The sequence below is a fragment of the Rhamphochromis sp. 'chilingali' genome, assembly GCF_963969265.1.
Source record: "Rhamphochromis sp. 'chilingali' genome assembly, chromosome: 2".
Taxonomy (NCBI): domain Eukaryota; kingdom Metazoa; phylum Chordata; class Actinopteri; order Cichliformes; family Cichlidae; genus Rhamphochromis; species Rhamphochromis sp. 'chilingali'.
In genome coordinates this window covers 64519512-64536806 of record NC_137930.1, presented here as the reverse complement: position 1 = coordinate 64536806, position 17295 = coordinate 64519512, and the positions used below count along the sequence as shown (strand labels likewise).

Genomic DNA, 17295 nt, shown 5'->3' with positions numbered 1-17295 from the left:
ATTGTGGCTTAGCTGAATAGGGGAGAAACGGAAGGTACCTGTGACGTCAGTTTAGTGCCTTTTGGTGCTTAATTGATTTGAACCTGGCAGTCTGACTGCCAGTCCTCTGGTGGGTCTATACAAATGGAGTTGTGGGCGCCAGCAATAGTGACGCTGGCAGCTCCTTACCAGACCACACTCAGTCTCAAGCAGCAGTCTGCTCTGAGGTAATGTCTTTTAAAGAGACTGTCGGATATGCAGATTAAAAGTAATCTGGTATTTTTTAAAGCACTGGATTTAAAAGGAATGGATAACACTGTGGCTAAGTGGACGTTATGGTTGAAAGTAGAATCTGTTGGATTCATACACATCCTTTATACAGGCATTGCATTGTAAGGCAATACAGTAAGTTAGCATGCAAGCAGTGGCCAAGCAGCTGGCATGCAAAGTTGATCACCTGACCTCAAATCGGCTGCAGATTGGTGTCACTGGCCAAAAGACACAAAAAACTAAGCAAAAAAACCCAAAGCCAAACAAACCTCAAAACAAAAGACAACCAAAAACGAAGAAGTGAAAACGGATCCGTGCAGACTGTCCTAAAAATGTAGTTGTACCTGAGGCCCTGTAGCACTTTGAGGTACACAAGTTCTTGTTTTTGTTTGAAATGCATCTTGAGGCAACTTTGATTTTTGTTTTGTTTTTTAAAGCACAGTCCAATACGCCAAGCAATGCTGGGTGTGCAAGAAAAGAAAGATATCTGACAACGGCTCCAGCCTGCCTTCAAGCACAGGTCATTGTAATTACATGATACAGATCCGCAAAGTAAGCTATGGGGATAAGTGAGCTTTAAATTGTGGCCTTTTGCATAATTGGCAGAAAACTATTCTCACACTATTGTCTGTTGTGGATGTGGTGCAACATGTACCGTGAGTTAACTTAGTTTCGTTTGAATCTTAAGGTCACACAAAAACTAGAGCAACAAACTGGAGGGTTTTTTTTAAATAGGTGGCCTGATGCAGAGTCCCGTGAAACAAGCTATTCTGGAAGAACTGGACACCTATAAGGAGGAAGAAAAAAACATTTTTTTTCTATTCTTTTCTTTCTTTCTTATTTTTAAGACAGAAAAGCATTTGTGAGCTAAAGATAAAAGACAATCTCTCTGGCTGAATGAGCTGACTAATGACGAGCAACCCCCAAACATACCAAACATTTAGCCACTCCTGAAGGAAGAGTGAGAGTCTGACCTCTAGTGTTTGCTAAAAGTATTACCAGAATTGAAAAAAATGAAAACAGAAAACTACAACATGCCTAACAGTTATAATCAGTGATATACAGAACTTAGTCAAACCAAAATGAGTGAAAATGCCAACAGCAATGTAAGAACAAGTGAAGTGGCCAATTATAGAAGACTCCTTCCAAAATAAGCATCTCTTTGTTTTTCTGATTAGTCAGGAAGCTCTCCAGCAGACCCTTGTCATCTTTATCTGAAAGTCCTAACATATAGATATATATTTAGTAAGGTAATATCATTATAAATTATTAATTATTTCACTCTCCACCCTCTCTCATTGTAGAACCTACCATACACTACTAGGTTACAGGTACACTTGACCATCCCCAGAGGGTTTTCCAGCACCAGAGTGTATTCTACATTGTCTTGAGCTCCACAAGTGGGGATGACTAGAGTGCACACTCCATTAACTGTGCGGTGCCAAAAGTGAGTGGAATCAGAGATCATGGATTCCCCTTGATACCAGCAAGCCTACAAAGGGGAGAATTTTTTTACTTGTGGGCAACAGAAGTAAACATCTGTGTGTACAAAGATTGTACGCACAGATGTTTTAAATTTTGCTTCACATATATTATGGTTGCTGACATCAGTAGCCATGTCTTTCATACCAGTGGAGTTGGCAGCCCCTGTTAGGCACAGCTCATGTTGCAGTCATGTCCTTTGAGAACGGCTTAGTCCTTCAGCGGCAGCAGGAAAGTAAGTTTAACATGACTTTGAGGTAATGCATATTCCTTCCCCTGAAGGCTGTTGATGCTCTCTTGGAAACACACAGCAGACATAAATAAATCTGAGTAAAGAGCGTGACTGAGACTGAGAAATACACTACTGTTACCTTTCTCCTTGGCGATGATGAAAGGTTGCTTTGAATCTAAGGGATCCCTGTCACCGACTGAATTCTGTGCAGTGACCCTAAAAATAGTACTTCCTTCCTGGAAGCAGTCCAGTAACAGTGTACTTGCTAATGAAAACACACTCGGTCACAGTAAACCAGGAAGCTGTACATAATGTGTTGCCTGATCCTCATCAGCCAGGTCACGGGTGTGATCCCATTGCAGAGCCACTGTGTCCAGGATCTCCTCCACCAACTGGAGGTTGTTTGGCGGTTGGGGAACATCTGAGTACAGCAGCAGGAGAACAAGAGGAAGAAATTACTGTAAATTTCTCTTGACAGATCTGGAAGTTTGTATAAAGCTATCAAAACAGCAAAAATGGATCTGAAGTGACTTCTTGTTACAGAATACAATCATTAAAGAAGGACAAAGTGGGGAGTAAATAATGAAGCATTCGTCACTTACCTATAACCTTGACATGGACTTTATAGTGAGCCTCTCCATAGTTATTCTTCAGGAGAACAGATGCCAGAGTCAAGTTGCTGAGTGGAAGAAGTGAATGACTGGGAGTGATTCTTGGTGTTTGTGATGACCTGTCTTCCTGTGGTGAGAATGCCATCTTGGATATAAATGTGTCTGACTGGATGTTTGTGGTTTGTGTTTCGAGGTACAGTTATTACATCCTCCTGAAGAGAAAGACAACTGTTAAATATTAGCCACTTTATTTCACTGATGAAGTCTTACAGTGAAGCTGAAGTCAAGGCAAATTGCCTTTCCAGCCTGGAAAACCACACGATTATGGCCAATACACCTTTTGCTAGCTCAGTGGGCTCCCCCACCCCTTTTTCATTGACAGCTCAGACACGGACGTGGTACCTCATCTGCTCCTGAAGTCCCACCACTGTGAAGGCAGTACAGGAGACAGGGATCTTAGTGGCTTTCCTCCACGTCTTAGCATCTCCTTGATAGGCTCATCTCCTTGGCATGGAGGAGTCCACTTTAGAGAAACGGAGGAGTTTGTGGAATCAGATACATTCAGGTTCCTCACTAGGCCGGGAGCTGCTTCAGGGGAAAATTAAATTTGTATACTGTTGAATAAATCAAATATTTAGGTACAGAAATAAAAGGAACATAAACTCCACATATATAAAGTGAATTGCTCAGGTTTTTTTAATGGCCAACAGGGGCATAAAAAAAGCAAAACCATACATTAGAAATGGCAAAACTTTACACTTAATTTTTGATCTGAGTAAACATTTTCCAAATTACTGGATAAGTTGCTAATTTCAAGTTTTTTTTAATACAGCACGGTATCCATTTAGAGTAAAATAGGTGATAAAGCAAATGACTAAGTGGTTAAGACACAAATTCAAAACTCAAAGCTTCAATATGGGAGCCTACATACCGATGGGCTCCATCCTGCTGATTCAGGAAAGAAAATAAACAACACACTGTGAGGGGAAGACGTACGTGCTGGATTTTTAGCCGGCATGGGATTAGAAACGTTGCTGGGAGTGCCTGCAACAGCCCTGTTTACACTAGTCACTCATACCCCATATCTTCCACCAATCCGCACACCATGAAGTTGGTTTCTAGAAACAGTAATAAAGGCTTGAATGTGATAGATGTGAATGTAGCATCAGTAAGGAAGCTAGGTTAGGAGTCAGGAGTTATTAGATAAAATGCTAAAATGGGCACTTCGGCTTGTAACGGTACCACTGATTTCAATAAAAAATTTGCAGTGACGCATGAGATTGCTTGGCTTGGCACGCTGCTCCAAGCCTGACCAGTGAGTAGCTCCTTATGGATTTGCAGCCTTTATTTCTCCTCAGTTCACAGATGTAGCCGTGAACTGAAGCTCCTCCATCACTGGCTGGAGGACTCCAACTCACTGTCATGGTGTTCTTAGTTAAATTAGACACATGAGGCTGTGATGCTGTACCTGGAGGCTCTGGATAAGTGGATTTTAAACAGATGTCAATAGACATCTCAAATCCAGGATATGAAACTTTTAGCATGGCAATGAAGTGGAACTGCAGTGAACTGTAAACCATAAAGCATTTCTCTTTACCTTTCACCTTTGGACCTATTTGGGCTGATTTTGATCATGATTAGTGCTCACCTATGGGCTCTCCACCATGGCCTCCTCTGTCTCCAGAGGGTCACTCATTCCCTCTTCATTGATGGCTCTGATGCAATGCTAGTATGCATGGCCCTCCTCCACTTTATCATCAGTGAAGGCATTAATGCTACTATCCACTTCTCCAACCCTGTTCCAGGACCTCTTGCCTACCATACAGCGATCGATCACAAAACTGGTGACCTGCTTACCCCCGTTGTCACTTCGAGCCTTCCATTTCATCTTGATACACTTCTCTTACGGCTCAAGAAACTCAACTTTCCCTTGAGGAGGCTTTGGGCGGTCTAAAGAAAGCGATGTGTTAGTTAAATACAAACCTCCATTTCAAAAAGTGCTTTAAATTAATATGATTGTGTGATTTCATCCACCAATCACAATGAGTTGCACGTCAGTAACAGCAGCACCACAGTCGCTCTTGAGACAACGCATAAATGCGCCACTAATCTTCTCTCACGCATCAAGTAAACATCCAAAGTAAATAAAAAAACAACTGTATCTGCATATGATACAGCATGACACCCTTTATTTTAATCCACCTGCTAAGCACCAATGAGGTGCTATTATCTGTCTGCTCCACCTTGGTCCTCTCATCCTCCATAACCTTCACACCATCCTTATACCAGGTAAGCTTAGGATCTGATTTGCCTTTGTAATACCAGATGCTGTAAGTTTAGATACATTTCACTGAGTATTGTACTTGTATAACTATGCATGTGACAAATAAAGAATCTTGTTTCCTGTTTTATTGTGAAAGTCCCTGTGCAGTGTGCCTAGTTTTGCTTCCCCTTGTCTCATTAGGTCTGATTTGTCCCAGCTGTTCCCCATAGAAATAAACCACAATGGAGTTTGAAAAAAAAACATGGGCGTGTGTGTTTGGAGGATGTGTTTGTGCGTGGGGGTTTCGGGGGGGAGCGAGGATTTTTCTTGTAAAACAAAGGGGGACCTAGCAAAACAGTTTGGGAACCACTGCACTAACCTGCAATACTGGGCACAGCCTCACTTTCAGCCCCTTTAGCTCTGAATGTGTACTTGCTCTCATGGGACTCATTCACACCAGAGAAAATTAGTTTGTGCACAGCTCCCTGTTTTACCACCTGAACTCCATTCAGCTTCGAAAACTGTTGAATTTAACACAAAAGGATGGATGAAAAAGGCAAAAAAAAATTGCCAAATTTACATTTCAGGATTAACAGCTAACAAGTCTTTTATCCAGTTCTGCGTTATCTCTTACCTCCACCCCATCCTTCAGCCATACTCCATCCACCTTCTCATCAGCAAGAACAACACTCGGCTCTGCAGGGGACCCTGTCGAACACTGAACATCTGACATACCACTCTTCAGTGAGGCAAAACGCTCTGGCAACACACAGAGAAAAAGAACTTAGAGAGAATTAACATTCATAGAATTAATTATTAATCAGTTATGCTGTGTTGTTAGATTTTTACAGTTTTTTCCATTGCCTTGGCTTTGGCTGATTCAAAAACGTTAGCTGAAATCTGCAAAAGAAACATCCATTTTACTCTCTAAAATATGCTAGTAGTATTTTACATCCAAAATGATCCATCTTATTGTCAGAAGCTGAAAGGTGGAAGTCACGAGCATGACTATTGTAAAACATACTTACAGAACTTTTTTTTTTTTTTTTTTTTTTTTTTCTTTGTTGCTTGAGTGTGGAATTGACTTCAGGGCAGTGTTTTTTTATTTTCTTTCACTTTTTTTTTTCCATCTTACTTCGTGCCTCCTCGCGTGCGTGTGTGCGTGCATGCTCGCGTGCATGCTTGTGCGTGCGTGTGTGTCTGCAGGTCCACTCCTTCCCTTCTTAACTGCTGTCTCCCTGTGGTGTGTGTATTCTCTTGTTAGGACCAAGAAGAAGAAGAAAATCCCGCTAGTTTCATGTCGCTGGGGCAATAAGTAAGATGCCTCTTTGCTAATGTTCTCACCAAAATACAATCTGGCCTCAATAGCAATAATGTTTACGGCTCCTCCCAATAGCCAGTGGAGAATCGCCTGAACCTGTAACATAGCTATAACAGGAAATGAGAATTTAATGCCCCATAGAGCGACGTTGTAGAAGCAATATAACATATATATTCTGAAGGCTGAGTGATGTCTTTCTTATCGTAGCTCATGCTTTTCCATGTCTGTTTCTTTGGAGATGATTGTTATCATCGTTCTTATTATTATTTCCATGTTTAATTAAAAATTGATCCCAAAATTTTACTTTTCATTGCATTCAGCTTTTTTTCTGTAGTGCAGCATCTGTATACAAAATGTAAACAACACTTCAGTGCTTCCAACTGCATACTTCCTAATTTTGTTCTTTTTTTGCTTGTATTATTGACTCGGTATTTAACCGGTTCATCTGCAGGATTTCTGCCCGACTAATGCTTAACCTAAACCAGTTAGTGTGTCTCATGTATCCGAGGTCCAAAATGGTTTTCGTCCATGACAGTCGATCGTTTTACGCCGTATCGAATGTTTTACAAGAAAAACAACCGTACTGTAAATCAGGAGTTTCACAGTCTGCTCACAGAAAAGTGTTAGTGATGTTTTAATCTTCCATTAGGACAGTGCTTCTCAATTATTTCCTGCTACGCCCCCCTTAGGAAGAAGAAAACATTTGGCGCCCCCCCAAATAGCATCATTTGTCTATAAAATTGTTATTATAAGTACATCTCTGCATAACATTGTATCCTTATTAACATTTTTTTTTTTTTTCTAAATGAACTTGAGAGCAGTAAGCAATTTGTGAACATGGTGGAGTCTGCTCAGATAAAAATTCTGCAGGGGTAACAGCCTGAAAGAGGAGGAAGGATGTGTGGGAGTGCAACAAGGGAGAGACAAAAGAATATGGGAAGTTACACAAGAGTGAAGAAGATAGATCGCCATACTCGCAAGTCTTTCTACTGCAGTGTTGCAAGGGAGAGCACCGGGTGCTTGCCTGATAGGAATCTGTGGCTAACAGTTCAACAGATGGAGCACTTACTCTCACCACTACTCTGTGGCTGTGCAGTACTATAATAATACACACAATAGGCCTGTGTTTTGTTTCCACAAAGCATCTTTTTTGGCACTGACACTCTGTTTTGTTCTGAACAGCACTGTGCTATTTTTCTATTTCTCTGTTGCTGTAACTGCAGTTTACTGCATTGTTTGATCAGTGGAGGAACACATGCACTTTCACCTTATAGTCCAAGAAAATTTAAGGGTTCTTTTTCTCTATAGAGCAGAATTCTTACCAGCCACAGTGACTTTAGCAGACTTGACATATTCGTGTGCATCGTTGTCCTGAGTGCAGACAACAGAGTACTCTCCCTCATCAGCCAGCTGACACTCTTCTATAATAACCTCAGCCCTTTTCCCCTCACGCATGAAGATGTAGCGCCCGCTTGCTGTGATATCACACCCATCCTTCAGCCAGTGAATGTGCACGTCCTTGGAGCTCATCTCACACTCCAGGCGGGCTGTGCTTCTCTCATGCACACAGACATTCTGGTAAACTTGATGGGAATGCCTATATAGAATTAAAACAGAGGAAGAATGAAAATAAGAGAGGCACTTTAGCGCTAATGTGGACTTTATTAGCATACTACACTTACAAAGTTTTAGTAATTTTAGAAGTAGAAGCACAGACACTGATGATTACAAGGTGAAAGTATGAACAGAATTTAAATGCTCTTGCACTTATTAGGCTTGTTCTTTATATTCAGTCCCAGAAAAAAAAAGATAGAGCGTACTCATATTCATGAATAACTATAATTAACACAACCTCAATTGCTATGCTTCTCTTGGTCCAAACCCAGAGGACAGCCACGTGTCCTTGTAAAGATATTTACATGCCCCAACTTGCACCTTGGGCAAGTAAATGTCTTGTTAGGCAGAGCTGTAATAAATGAGCTTGTTGTGAGCAGGGATTTGGTTGGATTACTTTCAACTAAGCACTAGGAGGGAGGATTTATTGCACTCCCCATACATCTTCATTTGAAAAACAGGGAAGATGATGTTGTTTTGCATAGCTACGAAGGAGCGAAGCTTCTAATCTCAGGGGAGGAAAACAAGGCAGTGGCAGCTCATATCTCAACTGTGAAGGTTTGTTTCCCTAGAAATATTAGCTCCAACAAGACAGCTCTGTTGGGAAAAACAAAACAACAAAAACAAGACAAACTAGTTTTTTTTCTTCGTGTTGGCAAATAAAAAGCAGCAAGGTGGCAGTGAGGTCTCCAGTGCTGGTTGTTTAGTTTCCAGTGTCAGTGGCTTTCATATCCTTAATCTTTAAGGTGTAGGTGAGGTCATCCTCATACAGAGAGACATCAGACTTTTCATCTCTTTCCCTCCCCTTTTCCTTTACCTGCAAAAACAAAAAACACTTCTGGGAAAACTATTTCCACATTATGTTCCAGTGTTTTATATTTCCTCAAACAATGGCAGTATACTGTATCTGTGGGTTCCTTTTTTTGGAGTAACTGAGATAGTCAAAGGAGCTTGCAAAGAAAAGCGTCTGGACTTCTTTAAGTTGCTTGAAGACGTTTCACCTCTCATCCGAGAAGCTTCTTCAGTTCTAAGGTCAAATGGTGGAGTGTCCCAGATATAAACCTAGTGGGAGTGACCCCCCCACAGAGGGACAAAAGGACCCCCTGATGATCCTCTAATTCCCTGAGCCAAGGTGGGAAACTGGGCGTGGGTCCCAATCAGCCAGAGTTTCGGGTGTGTTCATTGTGAAACCTGGCCCCACCTTATCATGCGAATTCCTGAGGTCAGATGGCCCAGGATGTGAGTGGGCGTTAAGGCGTCTGGGAAGGGATCTCAAAACTGGATTATAGATTATAGATGGCAGAGAGTTGGTGTCGTCAAAGATGGTCGCTCACAGTGGACATAGATGGCTTCTTTCACTCCTCTTTCAAACCATCTGTCCTCTCTGTCCAAAATGTGAACATTGGCATCCTCGAAAGAGTGTCCTTTATCCTTAAGATGCAGATGGACTGCTGAGTCTTGTCCTGTGGAGGTGGCTCTTCTGTGTTGTGCCATGCGCTTGTGAAGTGGCTGTTTGGTCTCTCCAATGTAGAGGTCTGAGCATTCCTCGCTGCACTGTACAGCATACACCACATTGTTAAGTTTGTGTTTTGGCGTTTTGTCTTTCGGGTGAACCAGTTTCTGTCTGAGCGTGTTGCTGGGTCTGAAATGCACCGGGATGCCATGCTTGGAGAAAACTCTCCTGAGTGTCTCTGATACACCGGCTACATAGGGGATGACAACGTTGTTGCGTCTGTCCTTCTTATCCTCCCTCGCTGGTGTCTGGTCTTCTTTTCTGTGCCTCTTTGCTGACTTTAAGAACGCCCATTTAGGATAGCCGCACGTTTTGAGTGCTTCCTTTACATGTGTGTGTTCCTTCTTTTTCCCTTCAGGCTTAGAGGGAACATGTTCTGCCCGGTGGTGTAGGGTCCTGATTACTCCAAGTTTGTGTTCCAGAGGGTGATGGGAGTCAAAGAGGAGGTACTGGTCCGTGTGTGTGGGCTTCCGGTAAACTTCGATGTTGAGGTTGCCGTTCTCTTCAATGTGCACAGCGCAGTCCAGGAAAGGCAGACAGTTGTCCTTTGTGTCTTCCCTGGTGAACTTGATGTTCTTATCCACAGCGTTAATGTGCGCAGTGAAGGATTCCACTTCTTGTGTCTTGATTTTGACCCAGGTGTCGTCTACATATCTGTACCAGTGGCTGGGTACTCTTCCTTTGAAAGAGCCAAGAGCCTTCCTTTCCACTTCCTCCATGTAAAGGTTGGCTACAATAGGTGACACGGGGGAGCCCATGGCACAGCCATGTTTTTGTCTGTAAAAGCCTTCGTTGTATTTGAAATATGTAGTGGTGAGGCAGAGGTCTAACAGTGTGCAGATCTGATTGGGTGTGAAGTTGGTCCTGTCCTCCAAGGAGCTGTCTTCTTGTAGTCGTTTTCTGACAGTCTCCACGGCCTCCGTGGTGGGTATGCAAGTGAAGAGAGAGACTACATCAAAGGACACCATGGTTTCATCTGGATCCAGGGTAAGTTTCTGGACCTTGTCGGTGAAGTCGGTGGAGTTCTTGATGTGGTGTGGGTTGTTCCCCACGAGAGGAGCAAGGATGGTAGCAAGGTGTTTTGCAATGTTATAAGTGGCTGAGTTTATGCTACTGACTATGGGTCTGAGTGGGACAGCTTCCTTGTGGATCTTAGGAAGTCCGTAGATGCAGGGTATGGCATCCCCTGGGTAAAGGCGGTGATATGTAAGGCGGTCAATAATTTTGTCCTTTTCAAAGTCTTGAAGGCAAGCTATAACTTTCTTTTTGTAGCTGCTTGTGGGGTCTCGCTTTAGGGCTTCGTAGGTATTGTTGTCACTGAGGAGAGTAGTGATCTTTGTGTGGTAATCTGTAGTGTTTAGGACCACGGTGCATCTTCCCTTATCAGCTGGTAAAACAGTGATGTTGTGGTCTTTGCTCAGGGAAGCGACGGCCTTCTTTTCCTGTATTGTGAGGTTGGATGGAGGGACTTTGGCACTGGAGAGCATGGCTGAGACTTTCATCCTGATTTGCTCTGCTTCTGTCTGTGATAATTTATTAATCCGTATGGCAGATTCTGTGGCTGTGATGAGGTCCACTATGGGCAACTGTTGTGGAGAAATGGCAAAATTGAGTCCTTTGGCTAATACTCTCTTTTCAGGTTCAGTGAGGATCCTGTCTGAAAAGTTCTTAACCCATTTCTCCTGACTGGCATCAGGTGTGTTTTCTTCTCTGGGTTGTGTAGGTTCAGGATGAGGAGTGTGTGTTTTTGAAAGCAAGGTGTGAAATTTCCTGCGTTGTCTTTCTTTTCCTTTAGAGTGTTGGGCCCGCTGAGCCTTGTCCACAAACTTGTAAACCTCTTCTAAGATTGGACAGGGTAGAAGGATTTCCAGTTCCTGCAGGGTCTGGCTGATCTTGATCTGGAGGGCATCTATGGTGAAATGGACCTGTCTTATCCTTTCACTTAAAAGGTGATTTTGTGCTCTCTGTAGAATCAAGTCTGCTCTGTATCCCCTGACAGTGGATCCAAGGCGCAGGCTCTTAGGAACAACTCTGCTTTGTCTACATCTTAGGTTGAAACGGAGATGGTTCCTATAATCCGCTAGTTTCCTTGATTCCCTTTCATACTCCCGCACCAGTTGAAGGGTGTTCCTCCCAAAATGTACGGCAATATGTCTGTGAAGGTTCTCAGTCATCCAGGTCATCGTAGTCAAAGGAGCTTGCAAAGAAAAGCGTCTGGACTTCTTTAAGTTGCTTGAAGACGTTTCACCTCTCATCCGAGAAGAAAACGACTACAAGAAGACAGCTCCTTGGAGGACAGGACCAACTTCACACCCGATCAGATCTGCACACTGTTAGACCTCTGCCTCACCACTACATATTTCAAGTACAACGAAGGCTTTTACAGACAAAAACATGGCTGTGCCATGGGCTCCCCCGTGTCACCTATTGTAGCCAACCTTTACATGGAGGAAGTGGAAAGGAAGGCTCTTGGCTCTTTCAAAGGAAGAGTACCCAGCCACTGGTACAGATATGTGGACGACACCTGGGTCAAAATCAAGACACAAGAAGTGGAATCCTTCACTGCGCACATCAACGCTGTGGATAAGAACATCAAGTTCACCAGGGAAGACACAAAGGACAACTGTCTGCCTTTCCTGGACTGCGCTGTGCACATTGAAGAGAACGGCAAACTCAACATCGAAGTTTACCGGAAGCCCACACACACGGACCAGTACCTCCTCTTTGACTCCCATCACCCTCTGGAACACAAACTTGGAGTAATCAGGACCCTACACCACCGGGCAGAACATGTTCCCTCTAAGCCTGAAGGGAAAAAGAAGGAACACACACATGTAAAGGAAGCACTCAAAACGTGCGGCTATCCTAAATGGGCGTTCTTAAAGTCAGCAAAGAGGCACAGAAAAGAAGACCAGACACCAGCGAGGGAGGATAAGAAGGACAGACGCAACAACGTTGTCATCCCCTATGTAGCCGGTGTATCAGAGACACTCAGGAGAGTTTTCTCCAAGCATGGCATCCCGGTGCATTTCAGACCCAGCAACACGCTCAGACAGAAACTGGTTCACCCGAAAGACAAAACGCCAAAACACAAACTTAACAATGTGGTGTATGCTGTACAGTGCAGCGAGGAATGCTCAGACCTCTACATTGGAGAGACCAAACAGCCACTTCACAAGCGCATGGCACAACACAGAAGAGCCACCTCCACAGGACAAGACTCAGCAGTCCATCTGCATCTTAAGGATAAAGGACACTCTTTCGAGGATGCCAATGTTCACATTTTGGACAGAGAGGACAGATGGTTTGAAAGAGGAGTGAAAGAAGCCATCTATGTCCACTGTGAGCGACCATCTTTGAACAGAGGCGGGGGTTTACGACACCAACTCTCTGCCATCTATAATCCAGTTTTGAGATCCCTTCCCAGACGCCTTAACGCCCACTCACATCCTGGGCCATCTGACCTCAGGAATTCGCATGATAAGGTGGGGCCTGTCATTCAGGTCATTTTTATCCCACTGCAGTACTCATTTTAAGCAGTAGAAGGCAGTGGCATGATAGGAATAACTCCTCAACACACAGTATTGGAACTTAACAGTCATCCCTTACCAGAGAAACAGATGGCAAGGGGAGATGCATATGTCAGCACCCACAAGTTAATTGCTTTATAATAGCTATTTAAGCTTCAGTTAAGCTCCCCGGCTGGTACAGAGAAAGCACTAAATCCACTGTGGAGTGGTTATAGATAAAAGGTTCAGTGAGAGTTTTTTTCCCCGTCCTATCTACTTTTCCTCATGATGCATGGTGTGTCATCTCACTTGACAGCACCAAAACGGGGAGCTGTTCAGCTAAATGATAGGCTGTACAGAGATACCATGCCCAGAAAGAGTATTTCACCTTTTAAAGCAACACATTTTTACTAGATACCCTAAACCCTGAATTCACACTTCCAGATAATGATGCTGAAATTACAGTCTTAACTTAAAAAAAATAATGGCATGATTTATTTGTCAATAGAGTAACATTCAGTGAAAAACTTGAGAAAACAGAGTACACAAGTACATGCAAAGCTACAGTAAATACTACTTACATGTATAGTGTTAGATGACTAAAATTAAACAGGGATGCTCATCAGATATAACACAAGCTTAACATTAGTCAGCAGCAACACAATGACAGTGAACAAAATCCCTTAATGTTTTAAAATATCACATAAAAAGGGGGAAATTTAATCTTCTTCTTCTTCTACTTTCAGCTGCTCACTTTAGGAGTTGTCACAGCCCATCATCTGCCTCCATCTTATCCTATCTCTAGGGCATTCTCCTCTGTCACACCAACAGTCTGCATGTCCCTCTTCACTACATCCACGAATCTTCTCTGCGATCTTCCTCTTTTCCTCCTGCCTGGTAACATCCTGGTCAAATATATCACAATCCCTCCTCCGCTCATGTCCAAACCATCTCAGACACACTTCTCTAACTTTGTCTCCAAACCATTCAGCCTGAGCTGAACCTCTGATGTATTCATTTCTTATCTTGTCCATCCTAGTCACTCTTAATGAAAATCTTAACATCTTTACCTCTGCGACCTCCAGATCTGCCTCCGGTCCTTTTTTCATACATCATGGCAGGTCTAACTAGTATTTTGTAGATCAAATTTCAATTAGGCCAAGGATAAGTCATGTAGTTTTACAGTGTCAAACCTTCAGTATATGCTGTTTGTCGATGTTGTCATGGGAAGATTTTGTTGCCACAGACAGTGGGAACCCACTAGCTCGCTCCCAGCTCACACTGGGCTGTGGATTCCCAGTCACATTTGCCTTGAATGCAGCATTGTCACCTATGAATGACAAAAAGACAGATCAGGTTAAGATTTATATTTTGCTATAACAGTTGCCATAACATTAAATGATTTAGGATCATCATTTTCTGCTTTCCTTTTGAGACAAGTAGCTGTAGGGTCATTCCATGAATGATAATAGCCTGGCTACTCTGCAGTATTCTGCATATTGTGATGGGCGAGCTTCTGCAGCTCTCTTAATCTATAATTTACAGGTAGAGGTAGAGTGAATCAGATTAAAACGCGTAGATTTTATGCTAAAAAGGCACTGGTATTCAGCATAAGCAGCAAATGCTTTTTCAATAGAGGTGATGAGAACTATAAAGTCTTTATCACAGTATTTCTGTCCTTGGTGAGGTCTTTGTTAGGACTTTTATCAGATGCAGCCCACAGTACCTTCGCTCAGTAAGAAAAAATGTTTACCTAAAGTTTTCACATCACATGAAACTTTTGTTTCCCAGTAGAGTTTTGTTTGTGTCATCCAGTGTTTCCAGGCAAATCATGGGCAAGTGTCTAAATTTGGCTGGTGCACGCTTTTCTTATAGTCTCAAGGGCACTTGCTTGCAATATAATGTGAGGAGAGATTCTGCAAGATGCAAAGGGCATTTTGTAAAATTTCAAGCTGCTGTGGAATGAAAAGAATGGTTCACCTCACCCTCTTGGGCAGTGATGGGCCGTAGCTTCACTTCAAAATCTGGGACAGACTCTCCCTCTGGGATTTGGGGGGATTTTTGTACCTGGTTGAAGGACTCCACCACAGCGGAGGTCTTACATTGAACCCCAGAGTGCTCTAAAGGTGAGTCAAGTACATCCACAGTAAGACTATCAGAATATTGTACAAACAGGCAACCTAAGTGCACAATTGTTTCTTTTTCCTTTTTTTTTTGAAAGGAGAAGAGAAAAAAGAACGGAGGCCTGACTAAGTGCTGAGAAGTCTGCAGTAGGTAATAAACTTTATTTTTGCGCTCTACATTAGGGGATTTGACATGGTTGTTGAAGCTAATCATTGATGTTAGTTAATTATGCTGCTTTTGCTTATAGCAAAGACAGCTCTTTTAGATAGTCCTTCCTTGCCTGTCTCATAATACCAAAGATTTAGCGCTAAGAATGCCAGAATGAAGGAGGATCTCCTTGCATGCAAGATCCCTACCCTCTGCGCTCCTTGCCAAGCCCTGAGCCACCTTAGGATACTTGGTGGAGCTCATGGAGGAGGTGAAGGTGGACGAGCTGCAGGAAGAGGTCATCTGCCTCTCTCACATGTGCTGTTCTGTGTGCTCTGCTTTGACCCCGGAGGTCTGGAGGAGCTCTGATAGTATGATGATAGTGATGTAAAGGTGAGGTGAACTGCACCTGGCTTTAAGTAGACACCAATAGAGATGTGAAAGTATAGTTTTGCAAATGGCAGATATTGGGCTCCCACTTCCGTGGGGTTAGGTGCAACATCATTTAACTCTAGTGGATAAGAGGGGACAAAGGCACATCCTTTCCAACTGATACAGTGATACAGCTAATATCCTATATTGTGACTTAATAGGACAAGCGGAAGAACCGCTAGCCCTGTGCTCATGCTTATATACCTGAATGTGTTTAGGTCTATATAAAAGTGTGCCGGTTGCATTTAACACATTCTTCCTGTGGTGATTGGGTGTGTGTTCCCAAAAGCATGCAAGATTGTAACTCACTTCCCTTCCTCTGCTCATTCCCTGTCCTTTTCTTGCTTTGTCATCCCCCTTTCAGCAGCGACTACAATAGGCCTTTGCCTTTTCCAGTCTCACACCAAGATCCAATTAAAAGGTAATCCACACACCTGCTGTGTGAGATAAAGCATTGTGTTTGTATCACTGATGAACTGTGCTCCTTCTTTCTTACTTTGAATTTGGATTTCTCCCTCATGCCCAGCCCTAATTTCTTTTCACATGTGTAGCTGTGTATCTACTTCTTTGTGTGGACATAATGAATACACACTATGAGAAGCTGAAGGAACAATACTGGATATATAAAACCTCCGTGAAAGTATGAGCAAATGTCAAGCTCCGTATACTGTTACCTACTAGATAGGATTTTTTTTTTAACAAAAGAAAAGAACCGAACATGCATTTCACTACACGTGAGCATGTTTACATGTGAGCTAGTGTACAAATCCAACCTTTTTTCCTCACCCTGGGGTTTTGCATGTAAATTTGACTTTAAAAGCCAATGAAATGAGCAATTAACCTCAACATGAGTGATAAAAAATGTAAATCCAAAAAGTTTATGTAAGTTTTGCCTCCTGCAGCAAATAACTACACATTGAGAGCTAATTAGCGCTGTAAGCTTTGATACCTGCCATAGAGAGTCGTTTTTAAGCAGCCCCAGCAAACTCTTTGATGGTATAACTCTACAGTCTAACCGAGTAGCAAGTGACTGCAAGCTACAAAGTGCTGAACAGGTTGCTGTCTCACTGCAAGTGGAACACAAGAACGTCTTTTCTCCCTGCTTACTTCTCTGCCTCTTTGTTCAGTGTCCTTGATCTCTCTCTCTCTCTCTCAGCAGCCAGCATAGCAAATTGCAAAAGGATTTTTATTCCCCCCTTGGCTCGATTATTTCAGAAAAAAACAAGACACACAGCCAACCAAACTTACTTGTTAAAAAGCTTTTAGTTTTTCATAGATTTAGTCTGTGCCCAAGGTTTCTGGTTATACTGCTTCCAGCCCAAATGTCTCCTCTTATGATGTTCTTAATCCACACAATGCTCCACGCTCTGTGGGATCCTGCCAGTTTGGTCTCCACATTTTTCTCGAGTCTTTTTTGGTGAATGAGCCATGATAGGGCACTCAGCTTGAACCCCTGCTGTGTCCTGTCTCTGGACAAATAAGGCTGTGATCTGTGCTGGGTTATGATTGCTGAGGCTACACTCAGCAGGGCCATAATGCTAATATTTCCCACAGGTCACTTTGTTTGATGGTACTCTGTGGGCTATTGCAGGCATTAATGTTCTCCAAAGAGCTTGTGCTGACAGAGAGTTTCTAGCAGCCTCCATTTCTGATGAACATTTTCCTTTCTGCTTGGGTGTCAGAGGTCTCAGTATATCATTACAAGTGGAAAATGTATGTACATCTAGCAATGATACATCCATTAACCAATACATTATCATCCTCTGCTCTCAGACCTTGCGTGTCCTTGTGTGCTCTT

The 17295-nt window shown here is 42.8% G+C and overlaps 1 pseudogene across 1 annotated transcript; it reads right to left on the bottom strand.

Annotated features, from left to right (window-relative positions):
- Positions 1-1014: 1014 nt before the first annotated feature.
- LOC308384917 (immunoglobulin-like and fibronectin type III domain-containing protein 1) lies at positions 1015-15368 on the bottom strand (annotated as a pseudogene). The gene is made up of 16 exons: positions 15275-15368; positions 14780-14914; positions 13988-14124; positions 8407-8589; positions 7481-7733; positions 5472-5596; positions 5217-5358; positions 4760-4885; positions 4223-4524; positions 3914-4051; positions 2970-3162; positions 2566-2701; positions 1879-2384; positions 1561-1741; positions 1376-1463; positions 1015-1036 (listed from the first exon to the last, which is right to left on the bottom strand). The product of its transcript is annotated as an immunoglobulin-like and fibronectin type III domain-containing protein 1 (transcript).
- Positions 15369-17295: the final 1927 nt, after the last annotated feature.